Source organism: Ambystoma mexicanum, chromosome 6q (assembly GCF_040938575.1).
Source record: "Ambystoma mexicanum isolate Mex_15411 chromosome 6q, UKY_AmexF1_1, whole genome shotgun sequence".
Taxonomy (NCBI): Eukaryota; Metazoa; Chordata; class Amphibia; order Caudata; family Ambystomatidae; genus Ambystoma; species Ambystoma mexicanum.
In genome coordinates, this window is record NC_090937.1 from 1,436,691,503 (window position 1) to 1,436,705,751 (window position 14,249).

Here is a 14,249-nt window from a genome sequence, read left to right on the forward strand (position 1 = left end):
CTCTGACCCTGCGGCCAGGCTGGTGGAGGACACATCCCTGCCACAGTCGGGAGACGGACGTCCAGCAGGGTTGGCCACCACAACAACTGCACCCCAGCCAGAGGAGGATGTGCAGGCAGCAAGAGCCAGGGCACAGGCAGCAGCAGCAGCAACAAGGTGGGAGCGATGATGGCTCTGGGGCATCAACATCTGAGGGGCAGGCATCGACCACAGGGCAGGAGGACCCAGGATTGGGAGTGTCTTCCGTGTGGCAGCGGTTGGGCCAGGCCATAGAGGCGGAGCGGCGGCGGGCGGAAGAGGCACGGCTCACAAAGGTCAGGGCGGAGAACCCATGCAGAGGGCGCTGAGGCGGGCCGAGTGCCTCGAGGCAATTCTCAGGGAGTTGGAGTTGAACATGGCATCGTCCCTGCGAACCCTCGGGGCCATGGAAGAGGACCGCCTCCAGGACATAGAGCAGGAGTTCGGGAAATCGGAAAGTGAGCGGTCGGACTAGCCCGCCACCATTGTATATAGTTTTTAGTGTTAGGTTTCATTTTCGTTTTGCTTTATTTTGGGGTGATTGGACTATGTCCCACACTTTTGTATATAGTTATTTCTTAGGTAGTTTGTTTGATGGGTTTCATTTCTTTCGTTGGGCTCATGGACCCTTTGAAGATTCATTGTACATAGTTGAACATTGGATTTGTGGGAACTTATTTTTAAAAATTCCCCATGGATCAATGGATTTTACATTTTACGTTTCCTTTGGATTTGCTTTGGTGGACGGAGAGTTTGGACGAATATTCTTTTGGATTTATTTGGAGTGGTTCTACATTTCATTTTAGTATGTTTTGGACATGCATTTCATTTCATGTTTGACATTTTTTTATGCTTTCTTTTTATTACATTCTTTTTGTTCATAATACATTTTCAGATTTTACTTCCATGTGTGGTATTCGCTCATTGGGTTCATGCATGTCAAAATGTGGGTTTACACAATCAATGGCACCCAGTGTGTGTGTGTGTGTGTGTGTGTGTGTGTGTGTGTGTGACGGACATGTGTTGATGTACATAGTTGACTTTTGGTCTGTGTCATGAGATAGGCATGTCAGTGTGGGGTGCATTGGGAAATTCATTGCATCTCAAGACTGGGATGACGTGCTGTGTGATTTTTGTGGACATGAGGGCCATGATTGTGCATCTTTAGGAAGTGTTGGGGGTGGACATGAGTCGGGGCCTGACCCTCAATGCTGGGTGGATGAGGGTGCTGGGGGACATGAGTTGGGCCTGACCCTCAATGCTGAGTGGATGGGGGATCTGAGGGACATGAGTTAGGGCCTGCTGGCAGGTGCCCGTCAATGCTGGGTGGATAGGGGTGCTGGGGGACGTGAGTCGGACCCTGACCCTCAATGCTGGGTGGATGGGGGTGCTGGGGGACATGAGTCGGGGCCTGACCCTCAATGCTGGGTGGGTGGGTTCTGGGGGACATGAGTCAGGGTCTGACCCTCAATGCTGGGTGGATTGGGGTGCTGGGGAACATGAGTTGGGGCCTGCTGGCAGGTGCCTGTCAATGCTGGGTGGATGGGGGTGCTGGGGAACAGGAGTCGGGGCCTGCTGGCAGGTGCCTGTCAATGCTGGGTGGGTGGGGGTGCTGGGGGACATGAGCCGGGGCCTGACCCTCAATGCTGGGTGGATGGGGGTGCTGGGCAACATGAGTCGGGGCCTGGTGGCAGGTGCCCATCAATGCTGGGTGGATGAAGGTGCTGGGGCACATGAGTCGGGGCCTGCTGGCAGGTGCCCGTCAATGCTGGGTGGATGGAGGTGCTGGGGAACATGAGTCAGGGCCTGCTGGCAGGTGCCCGTCAATGCTGGGTGGATGGGGGTGCTGGGGGAGATGAGTTAGGGCCTGCTGGCAGGTGCCAGTCAATGCTGGGTGGATGGGGGTGCTGGGGTACATGAGTCGGGGCCTGACGGCAGGTGCCTGTCAGTGCTGGGTGGATGGGGGTGCTGGGGGACATGAGTCGGGGCCTGACCTTCAATGCTGGGTGGATGGGGGTGCTGGGGGACATCAGTCGGGGCCTGACCCTCAATGCTGGGTGGATGGGGGTGCTGGGGGACATGTGTCGGTGCTCAGTTGTGCGTGGTGACATGTGGGCTGGCTGGGGGGCTTCGCCAGGGTGGATGGGCTGCCTGTGGGGCATGGCCAGGGGTGCAGTGCAGTGTGTTCCCCTGTGTTGTGCTCTGCCTGCAGGCCCTGGGGAGGGGGGAGAGGGCACACCTGGGAGGACACACACCAACAATTTGTTGGGGCACCCCCGAAATACACGTACCCCGCTCACACAGGGCCAATCGCGGGTGAGACTTCCCGCACAACCCCCAAAATACACGTACCCCGCTCGCACAAGGCCAATTGCGTGTGATTCTCCCCACGCACCCCCGAAATACACGTACCCCGCTTTCACAAGGCCAATCGTGGGTAACACTTCCCGCGCACCCCCGAAATACACGTAGCCCGCTCGCACAGGGCCAATCGCGTGTGATTCTCCCTGCACACCCCCGTAATACACGTACCCCACTCGCATTCGTGGTTGGGGGGCTGTATGCTGGTCCACTGGCCTGTGCGCCATGTACGGGATATGTGCGCTGTTTCATGGCGCACGGGGAGGGGTTGGGGGCGTAACTGGCGCTGCTGCCAGGTCGCTGCGCCACAGCTAGGTATGGATGTTTGAATCCATAAATACGCTGTGCGCAGAAATGGATTTTGGCGCACGCCGCTGGTGCAGACTGCCGCACGCGCACACTGTGCACCAGCCACGTGCGCCACTTGTGCGCTGAATTCTATGAATTACCCCCTAAGTGTTTTCAGGCTGGAGATACCCTGGTAACCCCCAGAGCACGACGATGGTTACAGCTAATGAACAATAGAGATTTTTTAAATTCTAAATGGAGCTCTTAAAGGAGATATTCCACACATCCATCTTGGACGTGCCTTTCCCAGACCAATAATTGACTGTATATTTGTTTCTAGACACTCTTTTCATTAAATGGTTGAGCTCCAAATTCTTACCCAACAACTAAGCTACCATGATATACTTACAATATCCTGGGAATTACCAGCTACCTCCCCCCTTGAGAAATTTCTATAAATACAAGGTGTAGATTGAAAGTGGGAGAAATAGATTAAAGTGGACAGAAATTAGGCTAGAAACATTGAAGGGGTGTCTCAAAATAAATATCAAAGAATGAGGGATATGTGTCGCTCCTAAATCTATTTACGGAAAACAAGCAGAACGGATAGTGGAGCATTTTGAAACACAGACACGATTTTAACGAGAAACTAAAACAAAGAAAAGCCCAATACAGGAAAGAGCAATGATTCCTGCTCAAGGATTGTTCCAAATCTAAATGGCTCCTGATAAAAAAAGGTAAAACAAAAATATAGAAATTGGCCAAGAGGGCACAAGGCAAACAAGCTCCAACAAGAGGGGGAAGCTATGCTCCTTGCTATGATCTCCAAATCCAGCCCCCAAATCTAGTATCTTTTTAATTTAGCTTCCAATGACCTGCCCTTGCCGCTAATGATAAACACAATTCAGGATGAAGAATGGAGAGTTTATTTTGGCAAATTATATGCCACAATATACGATCAAGCCCCAATGATAAAGTCTCCCCTGATGACCTACGGGAGCTATTATTTGATGAGGAAAATATCCTGCATTAAATTAACAGATTAAGCATTTCACGAGCGCCAGGACCAGATGGCTTAACTAACGTAATGTTGAAACCCACCCACAGCAATGGGCCACAATAGTCTATTTACGTTTCACCCAGGTACTGCAGGATAAAATGATACCTCTATCATGAAAATATTCGGTGATAATTCCGATTTTTAATAAGGGAGACAGAAATAATCTGGTATATTATCACCCAATATCCCTTCTGGATTCTCTGGGTAAATTGTTGGCACGTTTGCTGTTAAAAGACCTAATGCATTGGATAATCAAGAACCTCCATTTCGATGCTTGCCAATCATTTTTTGTGTCAGGAATTGGGACAACGCTAAATAGACTAATATTTACATCAATAACAAAATAGTTCAGTGTGGTCAACCTGTAGATCTAGCGTTAATAGATTTTAAAATGACGTTCGATTCAGTACCAAGAGAATTATTGTGGGCTAAGATGAAAGAGGCAGGCGGCCCGAACTATATTCTGAAATTAATTACTCATCTGTATTCGGAGACCTTTATACAAGTCCTTCAAATAGGGAAGGATTAATAACAGGCCTGCTTCCCACCCATCAAGGCCTAAAACAAGTCTGTATTTTAGCCCTGGCACTTTTCAACTTCTTTATTAAAGACATAGGGGTGCAATTGAGTAAAGCAAATTTGTTTCCGCCTACAGTCGGGACAGTATTAATATTAGGGCTCCTATATGCGGATGACTAAAATGCTGATAGGACTTCATAGAAAGCGCCGGGCCCTAGAACAATATGCCATGGAAAATTAATTTAACATTAATGTGGAAAATTAAAAATTCTAATGTTTACACCAAAGAAAATGTATAGGAAACCATCCTTCTGTTGGCAAATTTGTAATCAGCCTCTTCAGATTGTTCCGCAATATTGTTATTTGGTATTTAATATATGTACTAATATCCATGAAATTCCTTACAAACTGGTGGTGAGACGCTAGACGGAGACAATGGCGGCTCAAGCGACCATTGTCCACAAAAGTTATGGGAAATTCTCAGCCTTCCCAGTGATGACCTTTTATGAGCAAAAACCAGTTTGTATGATAATCTATGGGGTGGAGACAAAACAAGAGAATCATAGACCCAATTGGGAGAGATCAGAGGGACTGTATTGGAAAATAATATTATCACTCCACAAATGTGTGCCTATACAGATAATGTGCTTTGAGCTGGGTCTACCTTCTTTGTGAGATATGATAAACTGCCGTATTATGGCATTGTATAGAACATGTTTCATGAATCGCTATACCACTACCTCTCCTACCGGTTTTGGCTTAGATATTAACTATACAGGCAGACAAATCTTTAGAATCTTGAATAAAACAATGTTTGGAAATGATGCTAATGGCAGATATTGCTCTGGACCTGTTATTAAATAATCCGGAAAGAGCACAAAAAAACTATTTTATTATGATTGGAGGAAGACTTGGGAGGATTGTAACAAATATAAGTTAATACCAGTATGTTTGCAATCAAAGTACTCCATCAAATTCCATTATATTTACAGACCTTTCCCAGTCCTAGACATTCCAATTGTTTTTTAAGGTTACATTTTAACTTAAGGTTGACCAGAGAAGTTTTAGGAACTCATTCAAATTGGACGATCAGAAATCGTGTAGATTTTGCCAAGACATGGAGGAGCTTGAAACAGTAAGACATATCATAGTTGCTTGCCCAAATCTATTAATGCAAAGGAGGCATTTCTTTCACAGACACGTTTTAGATTATACATTTCTGACTATAGAAAAAAGTGGGGCATTATTTTGAATGGTCATTTTTGTCAATACTTTAAGCTGCAGTGATTTGTCTGCTGTTTTTAAATATCTTACCGAGTAAAATTGAGGAAGGCTTTTGTATTTGATGCTGGGAAATTCATGAAAATCAATGGTTTCCTTTTTAAAATTGGGGGGAATATGTATGGATTTTTGTATGTATTTGATGTAAATCTATGTGATACTATGTAGTAGATGAATATTGAAGGTCTGAAACTATCAGCCAACCAATTTAAAAAAATAGTGTTCGGCTAGTTGTCAGCACATGGTCAGCACGAGGAGTGAGGTCCAGTGAAATAAGACCCACCTAGATCCCCATTATGACAACCATGTGTGTCCCATCAGCTCTGTGTGCTGTCACCCAGATGTATGCCCACTGGTGTGTGGTAAGTAGGATCAAGTGCAAGATAGGTGTGTAAATTAGGAGTGAGAAGTGCCTCACTATCTGCGCTCCCCACCACTGTTTATGCAAATAGGCTATTTGAAGATAGGTGTTTGAACCCTCAAATTTCACTTTGGCAGTAAAAAAGTTGACAGCAAAGTGGTTCTTAAAGTTACATGCATTTAATCAACAAAAAATATGCCACGCCAACACGTGTTTCAGCCCTCTCTGGGCCGTCCTCAGGGCGTAAAAGGATATGTTGCTGATATATTAGGCCCGTAGCATGGTATGTTAAGTTTAAATGAATTAGCCATACGTTTGCTGCAGTATTTTCAAAAATTCGTACATTTCAACGAGTCCTAGGCTTTCTAATAAACACTCGAGTTTAAGGGCTTTTTCTAGGATACTTGTGATGTCTCATGCGTTGTCTTGTGTGCCATTAAACGCTTAAATGCGTATGTGCTCGGTGATTCTTGCCGGCTTTCCGGACGCACCCTTGTTGGAATGTGGGTGTAGTCTGGGCAGGATAGGCGTGTGGTGGCAGCTATTTGTGAGGTGGTGTGGTTGCTTGCAGATACCCTGCAGCAATGACTGTTGTTGTGTTCATCCACCTATGATGGTTGGCAGGGAACACTGGGCCAGTATCGTGGAGTCATGAGTGGGGCAGGACAATCTGGCACACATGTGCTTGTACAACAGGTCCACATCACAGAACATCTGTATGCTGATGGAGTGCTGCATGTGTCTGTATCTGAAGACCTCCAATTTGGCCCTGGTTTGTAAAAGGGACTGGTGTGTGATATAGGGCCCCAACCACATGAGTGGGTGCAGGTAGAGAAGCAAGGTTAGGAGATGCCACATTACACAGTATGCTGAGGTTTGCTTGCAATAGAAAATTATAGCACTCAGAGGATCTGCAGTATGGGCTGGGGGGGAGTCATAAAGATACAGTCTGGCTGTCGGGCTCAATGTAGCTGTAGCACTCAAAGGCCTCATCAGGGGTTGGGCGGTGTGGCAAAAATGCGGCGGTAATGCTATTACCGCGCATTTCCGCACCGCCCACTCCACAGTTTGATGGAAACTTGAAGGATTCACATCCAGCTCTGAGCTGGAGGTGAATGTGCCAGCATTTCGCCCATTTTTGGCGCAATTACTGCGATGCAATTTTTTGTTGCGGTAATTGTACCGAAAAGGCACCATTGAGTGCCATGGACTCTAAAACTCCCAAAAAATGGGGACTTACACTGCAACTGAAACTTGTGGTCCGGCACTAATACCGCCGGACCAAGTTGTGGTAACGGTAATTGTGTTGTGCAGTATTCTGGCGGATTTGCCACCGGGATACCACCCAACTTCTTATAGAGCCCAATATCTGCCAGGTGTCTGAAGATCGAGGGCAGGCCCACGTGGTAGGTGGAGAGAACCTACTGGTCAGTGAGGTCTTGGTGGGGGAGCCTGTGCAAGTACACACAGTGGGCCTGATTCACAGAACTTTTTCCAATGTGATTGCGCCATTATAAAAAGCTTCTGTGAATCAGGCCCTGTGTCTATATAGTGCCTGTAAGCTATTCCACCATCCTCCTCCCACCATTGTCTAGGTGCTGGTGCGGCGACCGGAGTGCAGGCTGATAGGCTGTCTGGGATGGTGACTGGGATGCAGGTGTATCGGCTGCCTCGGGTGATGGAAGGTGGAATTCAGGCGGATTGGGGGACTGGAGGTCTGCTAATTCTGCTACTGCTGAGAAAACTGTGTCTGGACAATGATTCTCTGCAGCTGGATCTACAGAGGCTTTTTGGATCTGTGGTTTATATGCTGCATCCCTAATTGCTAGCATTTGCCATGTGTGCCTCGTTCTATCTGCTGGCATGGCTTGTTTGCCTCCTTCGGCCCTCATATGTGCTTGCTTTGAGCAGGGGCTAATTTTATTTGTAAAATAGGATACTAAAACAAGTGTAATGTTGCCATATTATTCTTATAGGCTTTTTTGAAAAGTGTAACATTGAGATAAGCATATGACATTAACATCAGTTAACATCTGTTTTTTAAAGATGTAAAGTCAGGCGGTTGTGGCTATGTGAAGGAAAATGATCCGGTGCACAAAAACAGGGACTATTCATGTTGATATAGTTAGATTAATTACATTGTTAATTTACTTGAAAAAAAACTCTAAAAAACTCAAACAACCTAATACATATGAAATGTGTCTCTCCTATGTATACAAACTTGATTTCTGACTTGAATGCCCTAGAAATTATTCACCTCAAAATATCACCGAACCACAATTCTCTCATATCTTTCAAAATTATACTTACTCATTTTTAGATTTGGCTTATTTTGTAAAATATTTTATTGGGTGATCGTTCTCCCTATTCATCGTCACATTAATTGTATCCATTTAATAATTAATATTCTTTCTCAACTCATTTCCCCTTAGCCAAGTTACATCTTTTATCTCTTCATATGGTGTGTTTTTAGCGTCCGCCTGTTTCCATTTCACGTGACCTCCCACCAATTGCCAACTTCTGCGGGTGCGTGAATAAGACCTTAGGTACATGATCAAAATTGCAAACATAACCATGAGAAGCTCACACGTAAAGATAAGTCCCTGTAGTCGTGCAAGAGTTTAACTGACTATTCACCAAATGCTTGAATTTGGATCTGCTCAAAGACGTGCCAAATGGCATGAATTTGTTCCAAACGCCAGCTCTTTAAAGGCAATTTTCAGTACCAAGAACAACGTCAGATCATGAGTGTCGAGACTCAAAAATTCACATAACTACTATTAAGAGTTCCTGGCTGCATGCATGGGCCTCGACAATGATCTAAGTGGGTTAGATGTAAATAATGAGCTTGGAGATGTTTTCTTTACTCATCAAAGGGTTTCTATTCCCGCTCTGTCTCAGTATAAATCCTCTGCGATTCCAGGGTAAACATTCTTTTCAACTACACACAAATCCAATTCACAACAAAAAAGGCAGGATTTTTTGGTTCCCTGCTGACATGTTAATGTTGTGATTAGTTTACAATAAACCGAGCAGATACAAAGTTTAAATAGCACAAGTGCCTATAAAATGAAGCTGAGGGAATATTCCTGGAAGAACCAGATTACATTAAAGATTTAAGAGTGTTTCTATACAAAGCCGATGTTTATACAGACTTGTTGTAACTCACCCTCTCTGAGAAATGCAGCCAGCCGTGGTAGGCCTCTTTTTAGGAGGCACCCAACAGATTGCTTGGAGGTCAGTGAACATGTAGCTCTAATGATTAAGGTATCATTGAGTGAGATCAATGAGTTAGTACCAGATGCGTCACTTTGTCATGGCATTCACAATAGTCAAAGTGGGATAAAAAAAGAAGGCATGGTAGTACTAGAGGAACAATTCTTGCAACATTAGTGATAGTTGGTAAGTTTTAAAGAGCAATGGGCCAGTTACATCAGCTACCATAATACAGAATCTTTGTACAGAAGCATGTGCAATTTTATACAGTGTTAAATACATGCTTGCACCGGGGAAATGTGAGTCCTATCCCTAGCACCGAGGCAAAGTTTGCATTAGTGATCTTATTGTTCTATTTTAGCACTAGGGCCAACGTTTGCCTCGTGCAAAATTAGATTTAAATAATTTTGTTTGCATTTGAGTGCCTGGAGACCATGAAAATGGCAGCGGTGCGCAGTATAAAGGAACTAAACTTAACATGACATAACATAACACTAAGGACATTTTTGTGCTCGTGCTAATTACATTTGCCCTGGTGATACTTTTTCTTATTATTGCCTATGGGCCTCATCATCAGTCTGGCGGAAATCTGGCACAATTTCCGACGAGCAGAAATATTATTACCGCCGGGTCATGCGGCGGTATTAGCGCCACATCACAACCTGCCGTGAACACATGCCCGACTTTGGTAGTAACGTTATTAGCGCCCGGTGGAAACTGTGCCGAAATAAGGATTACTGCCGAAATTCTGGTGCTAATAGAGTTACCGCAGCGACCCCAGTGCTATTAGCGGACATTGCATCATCGCCAGAACTGGAAGCATTGCATCGGCCATTTTGAAAAACACAATCCATCAAATATCTCCACTTCCTTCAGCCATACGGTCCTAGAAAGAAGCCATAATGTCTCGGGAGAGGATCAGAGGCAAGGTGTCAGAAAATCATCTGCAGAAACCAAAATTTAGTGAGGGGGAGCTGGTGGTCCTCACAGATCAGGTCATTGCCCACTGTGATGAACTATATGGCAGTCGGAAGCCTAAGACCACAGGACAGCCATCTGGCATGCCATCAGCCAGGAGTTACTGCAGTGGCAAGTGTACCCCGTGATGGAGAGGACTGGCGCAAGCAGTGGAATGACCCGAGGGTCAGGGTGCGAGGACTGCTATCGCAACACCGCCAGGAGTCCCTGGCGACTGGAGGAGGCACTGTAGAGCCACTGGTCCTCACCGCCATGGAGGAAAGGTACAGTATGGTGCTGGACATGGAAGCAATAGAGAGAGTCGATGGTGCAGAGGCAGATGACAGCAGCCAGGTGGCCGGAGGTGAGTCACCCCCCCACCTCCTAACACAAGTGCATGCACAAATGACAGCCCAGTATAAGATGCCACAGTGGGCAGGGACACATGTCAGCAGACCCAGAGGCTGGGCATGCCAAATGAGTGGGTTGACGGGGTGGCACATCAGCCACTATCCACAGCAGCCAGGGGGCAGGACACCCAGGGCACCCCAGAGCATCACAGCAGAGGGAAGGGGTGGCAAGTGACCTATCCAAATACCATGCACACCACACCTATTGCTGGTGCACCCTGTGCCAGTAGGATTATGGAGCATGAGCGACCACAACACTGTGCAGCAGTCACACCAGCATGTTATGGCCCCAGTTGGCCTGCCCCAGGTTGGCATGGCAGACAAGCCACAGGGAAGTACACATGTGCTCAGCTTGCCAATTGCTGCACAGCAGTGCTCCATAGAGCCATGCAACTGACATGGAGTAAGCCACCACTCCGACCCCCACCTCCACCATGTGAGTGCCACCCAGGGAGGGGATATTGAGGCAGAAAGGACCACAAGCATGCATGCCATACATCAACTGTGCCCGCATGGACACCCTGCCCTCCCCACACACAGGCCAAAGACAAACAGGCCATGTTCACACCCTCAGTGCTACAAGCATTCCCATGATGCTGGGCTCACATGCAATCTCCCCCGACAAACCATGCCCATTTTCCCAAATGTGTGGGGTCCGACTCTGTACCATAGAAAATGTGTCTTGCATGCAACTCATGTGGGGGAACCATAACTGACAACATTTCCAATGTCCCCTACAGGCACTCACACATCACCAGAAGCATCAGTGGAGGAGGAGGAGGTGGTTGCAGGCCCATCTGGGAATGGCACATCCAGGCCCTCAAGGTCTGCCACCACCACCACCCTGCAAAGGCCCAGTCAGGCTATGCTGAGGTGGACATCCTGCCGTGAGATAACGCAACACAGCACGGCTAAGCCAACGTTCACTCCACAGCCCACCAGGACCAGCGCAAGACACACTGTGCCCACTCTCAAAGCTGGAGGGTCAAACACTGAGGGTACACCTGCTGGCAGGGCGACTGGGGAGGCACAGGGGAACACCAGCCCAGTGTCACACCTACAGAGTATCCACAAACCCCAGAGAGCCCTCCCTGCCACCAGGGTCTACACACCCCAGAGAGCCCTCCCCACCGCCAGCAGGCCCCAGAGAGCCCTCCCCACCACTGGCATGCTCATACACCAGAGACAGACATTAACACATCCTCTTATGGCTCCCCTGAATACAGCCCAGGGCCACTGCACAGCCCATCTCCTATACGCCACACTCTGCGAAGCAGCACTGTGCTGCAGAGGCTGGAAGAGTTGGAGCACAGACAGAGGGAGATGGAGGCAATATGGTGCACACATTCCAAACACCTGCAGGCAATCCATGATTGTCTACAAGGGACCAGCCGCAGGATTGTGCAGAACATGACGTGGAGCCAGCTACCAGTATGGCCGCCCCAACAGTATACGGGCAGATGTAGGGAGATGGCCGAAGGTGTCTCTGCACTCGCTGAGGCCATCCGCCAGAGCAATGAATTGACACTCCTACAGATCCAGGGACAATGCTTCATCCCCTTCACTTCTACAACTCCCACAGAGGAGTCTCAGCGGGGCACACTGAGGCATCAGTCCTAGCACCATCTGAGCCAAAGATCACCGGGGCTTGAGGGGGGAAAGAGGACATGGTTGTAGACGACATGTAGAATGTAGACACTTATTGCCCTGAGTGGCCATGCTGGGGAGTTTGTGGTGGGAGGAGGGTGTGGGGATAGTGTGTTGGGGAGTTGGTTGCAGGAGGAAGGTGGGGCTTTAATGTGCTGGGGAGTCGGTGGTTGGAGGGGGTGGGGGGATAGTGTGCTGGGGAGTTGGTTGTGGGAGGCTGGTGTGGGATAGTCAGTGCACATAGTTAGAATAAACAGTTGAACTACATCAATGTGAGGAAATTCATGATTGTGTCATTGTGGAGTTTATTTACAGAAGTGACAGTCACACAGTTGTGCATGGCTTGTGCCAGGGAAATGACTTAGAAGAAATTGTCAATCAGTGGCTGGCGAGCCAGTCTCCCATCCCTCACATCATCTCTGATGCTGCCTGCTGTGGTAGGTGCCTCAGGAACTTTGTCATCATCATCTGGGGTTGGCGTGTCCATGTCAGGGTTTAGGGCTACATTCACCTTGTGCAGATTTTGTGTAGCATGCCACACACAAGCCCTATTTTCCCTACTTTCTCCTGAGCATACATAACGTCTCTGCCTGTATGATCTAGGTAGCAAAAACGTGCCTTCAGGAGTCTGAAGGTGCGCTAAATGCACACACAGGTCCTGCTGTGTGCGTGGTTGTAGGCTATGTCATGCGGAACTTCGTGGATCACACACAGGGGTCATTAGCCAAGCCAGCTGCGGGTATCCAAGTCACCTGCATGGGAAGAGGAACAGACATTAGTTACTGTGAAATCTGTGGGGTTTGACTTGCACAGTATCATGGCAATGGTCATCATGTGCATGCATGTGGGGCTTCATCCCATTGCATTTGTCCATACAAATGTCTGTGCATGCTGAGTCACTGGTATCATGCATTGTTTGGCATCACATGTACCCTGTTATGTTGAAGCTGATGTTTCGTGGTGTGTCTGTCGGTGACATGTGTTCCTGATGGGTGTTTTGTGGCTGTGTATTGTTCTCGTGCATGTGGAATGATGGGTTGCCTTTTGGCCTTCCCTATGCTTCTGGGGGCAGTAGGTCAGCATTGCGAGTTAGGTGTACATGGGTAAATGGGTGTGGCAATGGAAGTGAAGCTGTTGTGTGATGCAATGTGGCACTTTGTTATTGCTTTGGATTATGCATGATGCATTGTGGCTCCTGTCGTCATGTGTGTGCTATGATTTACAGCTGTATTTGTTCATCAGCATGTCCGTCCAGGTGTGTTCACCATGTTCATGCTCCCTGGGCTATACTCTGTCATTGGTGCGGGAGCTGGCCGGGTACTGGTTTTGCATTTCCTTGTCATGCCATGCTTTGTGTCATGTTTCACCCCATCCACCCCAATTTGGTCAGGTACTTCACAGTGCATACGTACTGGCAGTTTTACTAACCCACTATCCTGGTCCATTGTCCTCTGTGCCTCTCCATGTAGCCTGGTAGTGTGCTGTTCCATAGGAGCATGTCCTTAAAAGATGGACGCCAGTGATGCTTGTTATGGCACTACTCCTAGCTTCTTCGCTGGGCTTCTGTGGTCCTTTAAGGCGGGCGGGCCAAAGCTGAGGAGAGTGTTTGCAGGCAACGGTCTTGTGCTTTGTTCAGAGGCTCTCTGGCACTTCCCTTGCTGGCAAAAACTAGCACGGCACGCTGGGTGCTGGCTTGCTACCGGCTTGGTGCTGCTGGACGGGTCCTCTGAGGATGGCATCTCCCTCTGTTTGTTAGAAGATGTTGTCAAAACTTGATGATACCTCCCGAAACTCTTCCTCACCTGTATCCTCAATGGAGCACTCTGGAGTTTCGGGGTCCTTCTTTCACCACTGCTTCCTTGACTCTTTACTCTTCTTCTCTTTCTTTTGATTGAGGTAGGGGCGAGCTCCCTCAGTGACCACCTTGACCTGAACAAACTCCCGGTCCAGGGGACCTCCGAGGAGCAAGCCCCCAAAATCAGGGAAAAAGCCAACAGGCGTAAAAAATACTGGATGGTATTGAAATGCTGTCTTCCTTAAGCCTTGAACAATCGGTCTTGACTGAGAATTAAGGTATGTTCACTCGAGCAATAGTCCTTAGGCGTAAGAGTCAATGCAATGCTGGAGGACT